At 46.4% G+C, this 14156-nt stretch overlaps 1 protein-coding gene across 11 annotated transcripts in view; it reads right to left on the bottom strand.

The window, feature by feature from the left end:
- The window catches only part of spdl1 (spindle apparatus coiled-coil protein 1), a 232230-nt gene extending 218393 nt beyond the window's left edge, over positions 1-13837 (bottom strand). The window contains exons 1-2 of one of the 11 annotated variants that reach the window (XM_049740227.2): positions 13408-13831; positions 5528-5554 (exon numbers count right to left, since the gene is read on the bottom strand). The gene's annotated coding sequence lies outside the window, so the exon portion shown is untranslated. Of the gene's footprint in view, positions 1-5527; positions 5555-13407 lie in introns of all 11 variants that reach the window. The other 10 variants (XM_049740274.2, XM_049740261.2, XM_049740280.2 and 7 more) reach the window with 10 other exon arrangements.
- Between the last annotated feature and the right edge of the window lie 319 nt (positions 13838-14156).

Raw genomic sequence — 14156 nt, 5'->3', positions numbered from 1 at the left:
ACCCTGTACCGGTCCGTTGTGGTGAAGAGAGAGCTGAGCCAAAAGGCAAAGCTCTCAATTTACCGGTCGATTTACGCTCCTACCCTCACCTATGGTCACGAGCTATGGGTCGTGACCGAAAGAACGAGATCTCGGATACAAGCGGCCGAAATGAGTTTTCTCCGCAGGATGTCCGGGCTCTCCCTTAGAGATAGGGTGAGAAGCTCGGTCATCCGGGAGAGACTCGGAGTAGAGTCGCTACTCCTCCACGTTGAGAGGAGCCAGATGAGGTGGCTCGGGCATCTTATCAGGATGCCTCCTGGACGCCTCCCTGGGGAGGTGTTCCGGGCATGTCCCACCGGTAGGAGACCCCGGGGACGACCCAGGACGCGCTGGAGAGACTATGTCTCTCAGCTGGCCTGGGAACGCCTTGGGATCCCCCGGGATGAGCTGGATGAAGTGGCTGGGGAGAGGGAAGTCTAGGAGTCCCTCCTAAAGCTGCTGCCCCCGCGACCCGACCCCGGATAATCAGAATCAGAATCAGAAAACCTTTATTGTCATTCTACATAGTACAATGAAATTGGAGACCTCCATCCAGTGCATGAGGTAGATACGAGTAACATAGTCAAGTAATCGACTAGTAGAAAAGTAGATGAATAATCAGAAACAGTAGTGCGGACAAAGTGCAGTAGTAGTGCAGGAGGAAAGTGTCATCAGTGTCGGCTGGAGTTGAGGGCGGCTATGGCTTGGGGAAAGAAACTGTTTTTGAGTCTGTTTGTCCTGGTCTTCATTTGCCTGTAGCGTCTTCCAGAGGGCAACAGGTCAAACAGGGCGGAGCCAGGGTGGGAGCTGTCCGCTGAGATGGCCTTAGCCCTGCTGAGGCAGCGGGTAGTGTAGATGTCCGTAAGGGAGGGGAGAGGGCGGCCGATGATCCTCTGGGCTGCCTTCACCACTCTCTGCAGCTTCTCCCTGTCAGCGGCGGTGGAGCTGCCGAACCATACTACGATGCAGTAGGTCAGTAGACTCTCGATGGAAGATCGGTAGAAGGTCAGCAACAGGTCGGTGTTGAGGTTGTACCTCCTGAGGACTCTCAGGAAGTGTAACCGCTGCTGAGCCTTCTTGACGATGGTGGTGATGTTCTCTGACCAGGAGATCCGGTCAGAGATGTGGACGCCCAGGTACTTGGTGCTGTGGACCCTCTCCACCTGCTCGCCGTTGATGAAGAGGGGAGTTGGCTCAGGGCTGTGTCTTCTGAAGTCTATGATGAGCTCGTTGGTCTTCTTGGTGTTCAGAGCGAGATTGTTCTCAGAGCACCAGTCGACCAGCTCCAGGACCTCCTCTCTGTAGGCTACCTCATCGCCATTGGAGATGAGACCGACCACAGTGGTATCGTCGGCAAACTTGACAATCCGGTTGTGGTTGTGAGCCGGTCTGCAATCATGAGTGTAGAGGCAGAAGAGGAGGGGGCTCAACACACAGCCCTGTGGGGAGCCGATGCTCAGCGTACGGGTGGAGGAGAGGCGGGAGCCAACTCTCACAGCCTGGAGTCGGTTGGTCAGAAAGTCATTAATCCAGGCACATGTGAGAGAGGGGAGTCCGAGAGTGTCCAGCTTTGTGGTGAGTCTGTCCGGGAGGATGGTGTTGAATGCCGAACTGTAATCCACAAAGAGCATCCGGACATAGCTCTGCTGCTGCTCCAGGTGGTTCACCGCACAATGGAGGGCTACGGCGATGGCGTCCTCTGTGGATCTGTTGGTCCGGTATGCAAACTGGTGGGGGTCGAGGTGTGGGGGAAGATAATCCTTGATGTGCTGAAGAACCAGCCTCTCAAAGCACTTCATGATCACCGGAGTGAGGGCCACTGGTCGGTAATCATTCAGGCTAGAGATGGCCGACTTCTTCGGCACTGGGATAATGGTTGAGGTTTTCAGGCAGGGCGGGACGGTTGCTAGGGCCAGGGAGCGGTTGAAAATCGTGGTGAAGGTGGGGGCGAGCTCCTCAGCGCATGCCCTCAGCACCTTGCCGGGGACCCCATCCGGGCCTGCGGCCTTTCTGGGATTCACTGTAAGGAGCACCTTTCTGACCTTGTGCTCCTGAACAGTGAGTGGAGTGATGTCAGAGCTGGGTGGGGGAGGGGGCAGGGCAGGGACAGGGGAGTGCTGCTGGGATGTTCCAAACCGAGCAAAGAAGCTGTTTAGCTCCTCTGCCAGCTGTGCGCCTTGGTCTTCGACTTGAGCGGCACTGCCCCTGAAGTTGGTGATCTCCTGGATGCCCTGCCACACCTTGCGGCCGTTGTTGCTGGACAGGTGGGACTCGATGCGTTGTCTGTGGTCCGCTTTCGCCCGTTTGACTCCTCTCCTCAGCTCAGCTCTGGCAGCGCTGTACAGAGCTCTGAGGAGAGAGCGGACCTGGCTGCACATCCAGGGTTTCTGGTTAGGGAAGACACGGATGGTTTTGGTCACAGTCACATTGCTGGCGCAGAACTGGATGTAGCCCAGAACTGTGTCTGTGTGTGTCCCCAGCTCCTGGTGGTCGAACAGGTCCCAGTCTGTCCGTTGAAAACAGTCTTTGAGTTTGTGGAGTGCATCCTCAGGCCAGGAAGTGATGGTCCTTAAGGTGGGTCTGAGTTTGTGTCTGAGGGGGGTGTAGGCAGGGAAGAGCAGGAGGGACAGATGGTCTGATTGCCCGAGGTGGGGGAGGGGGATAGCTCTGTATGCATGTTTGATGTTGGTGTAGACATGGTCCAGGGTGTTCTCACCCCGTGAAGCACACTTTACGTGCTGGTTGAAATTCGGCAGTACAGTCTTTAAGTTGGCCTTGTTAAAATCCCCCGCTACAATGTGGAAGCCATCAGGGTGAGCCCGTTGTTGTTCACTCACAGCTCTCAGCAGGATAGAGAGTGCCGTGCTTACGTCAGCGTCGGGTGGAATGTAAACAGCAATGACGATAACAACAGCTAGCTCCCTCGGGAGGAAAAAAGGCCGGCACCTGACTGCCATGTACTTGAGGTCCGGACAGCAGTGGCTGCCTACGATGGTCGCATTGTTGCACCAGTTTTCGTGCACATACATACAAAGCCCCCCACCTCTGCGTTTACCGGAGTCCAATGTTCTGTCCGCGCGTAGCAGGGAGCGGCTTGCTAGCTGCATGCTAGCATCGGGGATATCCGGGCGCAGCCAGGTTTCGGTTATAATAATCACACAACAGTCCCGGACGTAGTGGTTTCCCGTGAGCTGTAGATCCAGGTCATCCATTTTATGCAGCAGGGATCTGGCGTTGGAGAGAAACAGGCTCGGGAGAGGCGGCTTGTGCGGTTGTTTACGTAGCCTTAGCATTAGGCCAGACCGACGGCCTCGCTTTTGCTTCCTCTCTCTTCTTCGCCTGCGTCGCCTCCCAGACCCGACAACAATCCACGGAGACCCCGGCGGTCTCGCAATCTCGTCTGGGATGTTGTGCTTGCGGTGAAAGTCACTTGAAATAGGTATCCGTGCTTGGTATCCAATGTCCGTGAGCGAGTGGAAAGTGTGCCAAAGAGTGAAAATAAAAAAATATAGGCAAGGAAAAAAGAGCACTGGCGTGGAGAGCCGTAAGCCGCTGCGTCCGTGCGCGCCGCCATCTTGGAACAAAAATTGGAATCTAAGCGGAAGAAGATGGATGGATGGATGGAATTATAATATTGATGAGGTGGCGAGCGGTTTTAATCAGTTCTTTGTATGAACGTTGGGCCTGAAATAGCAACAAAAAAAAAAACAGAATCCAGCGCCGAATACAGAGTACAGGGATGAACTCATAGAAAATAATCCCCAATGTTTTTGAAGGCAGTTGAGGAAAATGAAATTACCGTATTGTCCCGAATATAAGACGATGTTTTTTTGCATTGAAATAATACTGAAAATTGGGGGTCGTCTTACATTCGGAGTCTAGACAATATAAACATTCACAACACTAGATGGCGCCAGATACCTTTAAAGTTACATCACCGCGCCGTACGTCTCCCGTGAGTTACCTCAGTTTATCGCGATTGTTGGAGCTTGTGCGCAACGGTAAGTTAGTAAGTTAAAGGTTGCAGGTATCAACTGAGTATGTTGCTGTGATCGTGTGCGTCTTTGACACAAAGTGAGTATATACATTTCATTGTTACGACTGTCCACTGTTGTGCCGTTTGTCCGAGCGCAGTTTGCTTCGTGTGCACGCCGTTTGATTGACAGCTCCGGCGCGCTCCTTTAAGTTTGCCTCGCATCGTACGAGTAGCGGTTACGCAGCGGCACAGCGACTAACGGTCGCCAGCAAATGTATTTTGTTGTCTCAATGACCTATGTTTGGTGCGTTGCAGAGAGTATTTCATTTATGGTTATTTAGTATAGCGGAACCATTACACGCAGTTAGTTATGTAATGTGTGCCGTCTACTAGTGTTGTGTGACATCAGAAGTTGAGCGTTGACTTACGTGCTGTATTTCTGTTTGTTGCAGAACCACACGCACACACCCCACAAACCACACACACACACACATTTCACACGCTTCACAAAACACCCTTTTGCCACTTTGCCTATATGCCTCTATGAGCCACAGTGCCTGTTATTTTTATGCCAATAATTCAGTAAAACAATCAAAACTGAACCACGTCTTCCCTCCTGTGTTCTGACCAACCCCCGGGGGTGAAAAGAGCATAACCATCCGAGCCAACCCCCTATAGTCTACAGGCTCCCCAACAATACTGGTAGCATTTTGCATTATTTTATTGCAATGTTTTTCCTTATTCAGATTTGTTTCGAGACTACAGTTACAAATAGACTTCACTTTGATGGTTAATGCAGTTATTGCAATTTTGTTGTTTTATTACAGTTGATTGGTTTGTTTCCATTTCAAAAACCAGAAGCCATTCATTTACAAATGTGAGTTATTTACTTTAGTTTACATATATAAATGTTTAGATATTAAGATGTGATAGACAGTTTTTGCATGATTTGAATGAGGCAAAACAACATGCTTTTTCTCTCAAATATATTGTTAAAATAATTTGTTTCAGATGTAATCATTTTCTGGATAAAAATTAAATTTGGTGTTCAAAAAGTCTTATTTCAAACTTGAGTCTTGAAAAAGAGGGGGTTGTCTTATAATCCGGGTCATCTTATATTCGGGGCAATACGGTATTAACATTTTAAAACAGTGCAACAACAAAACATCTACTGACTGCAATGGCTCTGATATAACATTAGTTAAGCAAATCATTTAGGGGATTTCAAAGCCACTTGTGCATATCTGTAATTTGTCTATTCTAACTGGTACATTCCCAAAAGAGATGAAAATTGCTAAAGTCATTTCGCTTTATAAAATTGGGAGCAAACAACTGTAAAACTACAATATTGCCACAACAATCAAAAATATTGGAAAGGCTTTATAACAGTAGAATGGATGAATTTTTGGAAAAACAAATTAATTGCAGAGAAGTTAGGGTTAACAGATCAAGAGCACAGCCCTTAACGGAATCAATCAAGGAAATCACAGATGCAATAGACAACAAAAGACCGTTTGGGGAAATACTTACAAAACTTCACAACAGCCACTTATCATCCTGCAGAAAAGTGCAATAAGGACTATTCATAAAGTCAATTACTTGGAACATACAACTCCACTTTTCATACAATCCAAACTATTTAAATTTACTGACATAGTTATCTTATCAAACAGTGTGTGTGTGTGTGTGTGTGTGTGTGTGTGTGTGTGTGCGTGCGTGCGTGCGTGCGTGCGTGCGTGCGTGCGTGCGTGCGTGCGTGCGTGCGTGCGTGCGTGCGCATGGATATGTATGTATGCATGGTCATCTATACTTGTGGGTATATGTGTATAGGGATATTCAGTAATCCCTCGATATATCGCGGTTCATTTATCGCGGCTTCAGTACATCGTGGAATCCCTCCACACAAAAAAAAAAATTAAAAAAAAAAAATCACAAATTCATAATCCGTCCATCCATCTTATTCCACTTATCCGGGGTCGGGTCACAGGGGCAGCAGCTTTAGGAGGGACTCCCAGACTTCACTCTCCGCAGCCACTTCATCCAGCTCATCCCGGGGGATCCGTCCAGCTCATCCTGGGGGATCCCAAGGCATTCCCAGGCCAGCTGAGAGACATAGTCTCTCCAGCGCGTCCTGGGTCGTCGACGAGGTCTCCTGCCGGTGAGACATGCCCGGAACACCTCCCCAGGTAGGCGTCCAGGAGGCATCCTGGTAAGATGCCCGAGCCACCTCATCTGGCTCATCTCAACGTGGAGGATGACCGGCTCTACTCCGAGTCTCTCCCGGATGACCGAGCTTCTCACCCTATCTCTAAGGGAGAGCCCAAACCCTGCGGAAAAAAACTCAATTCGGCCAATTGTACCCGGGATCTTGTTTTTTCATAGCTCGTGACCATAGGTGATTGGAGAATCCACCTCAGAGTCTCAAGGCCCTGCTTCCACAATGGAAGGTGCTTTGCTGGAATTGAGGAGGTCTTCGAAGTATTCTCTCCACTGGCTCACGACGTCCCGAGTCGAGGTAAGCAGCACGCCATCTCCACTATAAACAGTGTTGACGGTGCACTGCTTCCCCCTGATGAGATGCCGGATGGTGGACCAGAATTTCCTCGAAGCCGTCCGGAAGTCATTCTCCATGGCCTCGCCAAACTTCTCCCACGCCCGGGTTTTTGCCTCAGCAACCGCTGAAACCGCGTTCAGCTTGGCCATCCGGTACCTGCCGGCTGACTCCGGCATCCCACAGGCCAAAACAGCCCAATAGGACTTCTTCCACAGCTTGATGCCATCTCTTACCGCCGGTGTCCACCAGCAGGTTTGGGGGTTGCCGCCACGATAGGCACCGACCACCTTACGGCCACAGCTTCAGTCGGCTACCTCAACAATGGAGGCAAGGAACATGGTCCTCTCGGACTCTATGTCCCCTGCCTCCTCCAGGACGTGGGAAAAGCTCTGCCGTAGGTGGAAGTTGAAGTTTTTCCTAACAGGGGATTCTGCCAGACGTTCCCAGCAGACCCTCACAGTACGTTTGGGTTTGCCAGGTCTGACCAGCATCTTCTCTCACCATCGGAGCCAACGCACCAACAGGTGGTGATCAGTTGACAGCTCCGCCCCTCTCTTCACCTGAGTGTCCAAAACATGCGGCCGCAAATCCGATGACACGAAGTCGATCATCGAACTGCAGCCTAGGGTGTCCTGGTGCCAAGTGTACACATGGACACCCTTATGTTTGAACATGATGTTCATTATTGACAATCCGTGTCAAGCACAGAAGTCCAATAATAGAACACTGCTCGGGTTCAGCTCAGGGGGGCCATTCCACCCAATCACGCCTTTCCAGGTCTCACTGTCATTGCCTACGTGAGCATTGAAGTCCTCCAGTAGAACGATGGAGTCCCCAGAAGGAGCGCTCTCCAGCACTCCAGGACTCAGAAAAGTGTGGGTACTCTGAGCTGTCGTTTGGTGCATAGACACAAACAACAGTCAGGACCCGTCCCCCCCACCCGAAGGAGGCTACTCATTGATCATGATGTTATGAAGAACTGGGAGTACAACTCCATCTGGCAGCTGGTGTAGAGCTTTATTTTGATAACATGAGAAACAAAAAACTCCTGACATTAATAAAAAAAAAAAAAAAAAGAGAGAAATAAAGAGTCGGAGGTGACAAAACTTGCTGCAGCTCAGCAATTCATTGCAGGCACCCAGCCGGGGACCAAAAGTATACCCACACCTGCTCAACGCCTCTCACCGTGGGCAGCTCCAGAGTGGAAAAGAGAATCCAGCCCCTCTCAAGAGGGCTTGTACCAGAACCCAAACTGTGTGCAGACACAAAATGACTGTCTAGTGAGAACTTTTCTGCCTCATACACCAGCTCGGGCTCCTTTCCAGCCAGAGAGGTGACATTCCATGTCCAAGGAGCCAGCATCTGCAGCCAGGGATCGGACCGCCACCCAGCTCTCTTTGCACCCGACCCCTTTGGCCTCTGCCACAGTTGGTGAACCCATGGGAAGGGGGACGCACATTTCCTTTTCGGGCTGTGCCCGGCCGGACCCCATGGGCGAAGGCCCGGCCACCAGACACTCGCCTTCCAGCCCCAACACCAGGCCTGGCTCCAGAGGGGGGCCCCGGTGACCCGCGTCCGGGCGAGGGAAAGCGAAATTCATTTATATTTTTCTTTATAAGGGGTTTATGTGAGCCGTGCTTTGTCTGTGTTGTCATTTCCATAGAGTGAAGGAACTGAACTATGAATGAAACAAATTCTTTCGGCGAATCCTTCTCTATACTGATAAAAGAGTTCTGAAACACTCATCCTTGATCAAGCAGAACAGATGTGGAAACACTTCTTGAAAAACTAAATTTGACCAGGCACTTCTTTGAGGGTCTGATGTTAGGGGATGGTGCAATGATTTGTGTGGATTGACGCATCCACCAACGGAACATTTTGATCTCTCCATTTCAACATCCTTAAGTTGTTTGGACTACAGAATTCTCTCATAAACAAGGCGGATTTGCGAATCCGGCATGTTTATGACTCGGATTTCCGTTTGGCAACACCCATTACCTTGTTTGGTTTGTCCCGCCCCAACAGATGTAATAGATAAAAATACGTAATAGAAAACGGAGAAATTTGAACGGAGTAAAAAATAGCCCCCAAAAAGATCATAAAAATATCTCTGCAGCACTTGGAAGGATACTGTATTTATTCTAATTATCGCCCATATTCCAATAATAGCCCAGTGTGTGTTAGCAATTACATAAATAAAAAACATTAATGCCTCTAATTATTGCCCATGCTGCTAAAAATTCCCCCCAAAACTTCCTCCGCGACCACATGCCGACGTCATTGCCCAAGTTTAAATATGACTGATTTGACAGCACGTCGAATGTCCCTTTTAAATTGTTTTTCTCCCTAAACTATGTATTTGCAGGGTATTTCAATACCGCCCCCGCCAAGTGTGAATTTGTAACCATTTTATCAAACACCTTCACTCACTGCCTAGTTCTGAGAGCCTATGAAATGCCGCAGGATTTGCCTTGAAATTAGGTCATAATCATAGTTCCGGATTGACACGTTTTCTGATTGGGTCAAGGAAAATGAAACCACGCGAATCTTTCCTGGAAATATTTGATTTCAGACGGATTTGAATGATCGACTGAAAAAAATGCCAAAATATAGAAAATTCAGTGCCTCTTGGCGATCGGACAAAATTGTGATCTCTATTAATCGCCCACCCCCCTTGTTGGACATAAACCTTTTCTAATTATCGCCCTGGGCGATAATTAGAATAAATACGGTATATTACACTTTTCTACACTCCCAGAGACTCCAAATACACAAGACAATCATTGTAAAAGCAAAAAAAGTAGATTTTCCATGATGCGTGCCTTAAAGGCCCAGAGACACCGGTATATGTATAAATCGGTTTTAGTTAGCTTATGGGTTTATAAATATAAATTGACGATCGAAACAACGAAAAGGAAGCTGTTGCTCTGAAAAATATAATTTAAATTTGCCGCGCAGACAAGTTTGACTGCACCGAGCCGCCAGCCGGAAGTGACGTCTCATGACGTCTCAAGTTGTACCCGTTTAGCTTCAGTGAATGTAAAGAAAAAGAGAAGAGGGGCCAGCGCGGAGACCATCGGGCCAGGTTTGCGGCCAACCCAGCTCGCCTAGCCGTGCCTTCCATTCTCCTGGCGTACGTTCGTTCGCGGGACGACAAGATTGGTTGCATTCGCCTGATAGGATCCACGAACCGGACAGTGCGTGCCTGCTGTGTGCTCGTGTTCACAGTGGCCTGGTTGACTGTCATCTTTCCGGACTCTGCTGTGCATCGGGAGCGGCTAACGTGCTATCACTCGTATTGTTCATCTTCTTGTTTTAATTTTCCTGCGTTGTTTACTTGTATGTGCTTTGTGAACTCTGTCTTGTCACCCTGGGATAGTGAGAAACGTAATTTCGATCTCTTTGTGTGTCTTAACATGCGGAGGAATTGACAATAAAGGAGACTTTGAGACTTTGACTTTGAAAAGTATGTCGAAGCTTGACGGAAGGGGCACAATTCAGAAAACGTGCTCAGCTCGTCGAAAAAATGCGATTTAAGCAATAAAATTAAAAACGCGCCTAAAACCTAAACCAAACGCTGCAGATGTTCATTTCTCCACGCGCAGTGGTCAACTCGGCACTCTAAAGCCCCCTGAGAACTTTTTACTATGCCAACCTAACCACAGTGACGGGAGAGGCACAATTCAGAAAACGTGCTCAGCTCATCGAGAAAATGCGATTTAAGCAATAAAATTAAAAATGCTTATAAAACCTAAACCAAACGTTGCAGGTGGTCATGTCTTCATGTGCCGAGATCAACTCTGCACTCTAAAGCCCCCAAGAGCACTTTTTACTATGCCAACCTAACCAGAGTGACGGGAGCGGCACAATTCAGAAAATGTGCTCAGCTCAGCCCAAGTGAACTGCTTGATTCATCATATTCTGCGTCAAAAGAGGTTTCTGAATCGGATAAAATGATGTTAATATTGCCGCTAGAAACGGAGCTGTCGCTATCATCTGCCATGTTGTTTGGGTTTGTTGACATCCAGATGTACAACTTGTGACGTCACAGTAATGGCGCCGCCAGTGTGGCTTCGTGCGGGACCCGATCGATAAACTGGCATTTCATTTTAGCTTTATTCTTGGTAATCGGTGTCCATTTTTAATTTCCAATGCGGCAAATGTGTTCACTTTATACATTCTATCAAATTCCGTTCTAATTGAAAAGAAAAAAGGGATGTCTCTAGGCCTTTAAAGGTGGATAGTGGTTCAAAAATTTAATACCTCGTCAGATGGTATGTACTACTTTTTGATACTTTTTAATGGCCTTATTTTGCGCTAATTGTATTGACTACCTTTTAATATGCTTTGCAACCCTGCAGATACCCAGCATATTTGTTTAAGGTATATTTCCCGATTTAGGTGGGAGACTCCGGATTTTGATCCTCTCCCGCCTGCTACAGAGAATGACGATTTCGTTGGATTTAATTATTTTAAGTGACAAATGTTACTTATGCTATAGTTATTTGAATAACTCTTTATATGTTACGTCAGGCACGTTCTCAGTTCCTTGTTTATGTTTATGTAACGTAAGCATACCGCACTTTCAGCTGGTTCTTGCCTATTCTATTTTTATTTTAAATTGCCTTTAAAGATGATGTCTGTTCTTGGTGTTGGATTTTATCAAATAAATTTTCCCCAAAAATGGGACGTGCAAATTATGTCTTTTTCCTCTTCATTATACATTTTATGGCTGGTGCAAATTATACTCTGGAGCGACTCATAGTCCGGAAACTACGGTAAATGTCCAAACACAATGTTTCTACCAAGCAAACAGAAATCTAGTCAATGTAAAAATATATATAAAATTATTCAATAAAATAAGATACCTGTGACATAAGTAACACAAAATACATGGTCGTCTTTGTATATTTTCCAATTTAAAGGAGCCAAAATATACTCTATATATATATATATATATATATATACTCTAATCTCCTAAATACTGAAACAGTTTTTGTTACCTGAAGCTGTAAAGTAATCCCTCGCTACACCTATGCCTCGGTGCATCGGAAAACCATTATTGCGGATATATTCGGTGCATGGCAACTTTTTGCAGCGTCTGCCCATATGACACACAATTAGCCAGTAGAGGAGAGGACACAGATGGGAACATGTTGATCTCTAACCTAGCCACTACTTGTCTTAGAATTGTAAGAGCAGTTCTAACCACACTTAAAGGGCTAGAGACATCCCTTTTTTTTTTCCATTAGAACGGAATTTGATAGAATGTATAAAGTGAACACATTTGCCGCATTGGAAATTAAAAATGGACACCGATTACTAAGAATAAAGCTAAAATGAACCCAAACAACATGGCAGATGATAGCGACAGCTCCATTTCTAGCGGCAATATTAGCATCATTTTATCCGATTCAGAAACCTCTTTTGACGCAGAATATGATGAATCTAGCAGTTCACTTGGGCTGAGCTGAGCACATTTTCTGAATTGTGCCCTCCCGTCACTCTGGTTAGGTTGGCATAGTAAAAAGTGCTCTGGGGGCTTTAGAATGCCGAGATGATCTCGGCACATGAAGACATGACCACCTGCAACGTTTGATTTAGGTTTTATAAGCATTTTTAATTGTATTGCTTAAATCGCATTTTCTCGACGAGCTGAGCACGTTTTCTGAATTGTGCCTCTCCCGTCACTGTGGTTAGGTTGGCATAGTAAAAAGTTCTCAGGGGGCTTTAGAGTGCCGAGTTGACCACTGCGCACGGAGAAATGAACATCTGCAGCGTTTGGTTTAGGTTTTAGGCGCATTTTTAATTTTATTGCTTAAATCGCATTTTTTCGACGAGCTGAGCACGTTTTCTGAATTGTGCCCCTCCCGTCACGCTTCGACATACTTTTCAAAGTCAAAGTCTCAAAGTCTCCTTTATTGTCAATTCCTCCGCGTGTCAAGACACACACAGAGATCGAAATTACGTTTGTCACTATCCCAGGGAGGAATCAAACCCACACCCTCGGAACTGTGAGGCGGCCATGCTAACCAGTGTCCAACCGAGCCGCCCAATTTTTATTCCAATGTTTTAAATATTTTTAGTGAATTTATTACTGTAAATATTAGCATTTTAACTCTTAATAGCTAAATGTTTGCATTTTAGCTCAATAGCTCCCAGGTCATGTGACCTATTGGCCCCAAACTGTCTAGGACAGTGGTTCTTAACCTGGGTTCGGTGAGTTGGCTGGTATGACATTGCCCCGCCCCCGCTCCGTGGATGGCCAAACACATTGCTAGCATTGCATTGAAGCTTTTATTTTTATGTCTTTACATGCTATCAGGATGCTATGCTTTCAATTTGCTCTCTTTTGCGGCGTTTACGTGCTATCACACTGTTCTTCTTTTCCTTCGCTCTGTTTTACCGCAACGCCTGAAATAGGGGTACACTTTTTTTTTTAAAGAGCGGCTGGCCTGACCACTAGAAAACGAAAGCCTGATGGCTTGACCGCAGTATTCTCCCGTCACTTATAAATCCGTGAAGTATCGCATTAACGAAAGATGAAGCGCGAAGTGGCGAGGGATCTTTTTTGTCTGTCATGTCCCGTTACTGCTGCATTAGGATATTTAAAACAATCTTATTTTATCGAGAATAATTTGTAACATAAATCAGCCTGGCCTAGGTCATGTAATTTGTGGACGGTTCATAAAATAGACAGTAAGAACGAACGTTCGACCAGCTTTTTCCTCGCTCAGAGTTGAATTTGTGCAGGCTCGAATTGGAATTTCCGAGTCTGTGTAGTTTACGACAATAACAATGCAATAAACAAGTAAAACAACACCAATGCAAAAAACAAGTACAACTTTTAACTCACGACAATGCCGCCTTTCGCTTCTTTTTCTTCTTTTTCTTCTTCGTCTTCTTCTTCTACTCCTTTTTCTACTTTTTCTACTTCGTCTTCTACTTCCTTCTTCTTCTCCTCCTCGGCTCTGACTAAATACTCTACACGCCCTCAGCGAACTACACAACCAAATAGGAGTGTTCAAAGTTGTTTCTCGAAATGTGGAACATGGTCGCAAATGCGGCGGGGAGACAGCGCACCCGAAAAACTGGACACCTGTGCATTTGCATGCCCAACGGAAACGCGCAATTGAGGGGCAAATACTCGCCGTACACTCTACGCTCTTCGGTAAAGTGTACACTTAGTTAAAGTGTACTAATGTTTGAGCGCGTACATTCGGAAATATGTTATCATTATCTTCATAAAAAACTAAGGCAACAAAGTGACAATTAATATAATGGACTATATTTTAGTTACTTCAACTTTAGAAACCACTCATTAAATTCAGTAGATTCAAATTAAAGTATTTAATACAAAGTATTGAAATATATAGTTAAAATATTTTGGATTAATACACACATGCTGTGTGAATCCAAATCGTGAAAAGTTAACTATAATTTGTTGACCTATTTCTGTCCTGCCTACTTGGCTAAGGTCTTAGAAAAACTGGTTCACTAACAGCTTAGTCTTATTTTGGCCACAAACAAAATCTTGTCCGAACTGCAGTCTGGGTTGCAGCCTGGCTATGGATGCACAACAGCTGCTCTGAAGGTCCTAGACAA

Source organism: Syngnathus scovelli, chromosome 1, assembly GCF_024217435.2.
Source record: "Syngnathus scovelli strain Florida chromosome 1, RoL_Ssco_1.2, whole genome shotgun sequence".
Classification (NCBI taxonomy): Eukaryota; Metazoa; Chordata; class Actinopteri; order Syngnathiformes; family Syngnathidae; genus Syngnathus; species Syngnathus scovelli.
This window is presented reverse-complemented; position numbering and strand designations above follow the sequence as displayed.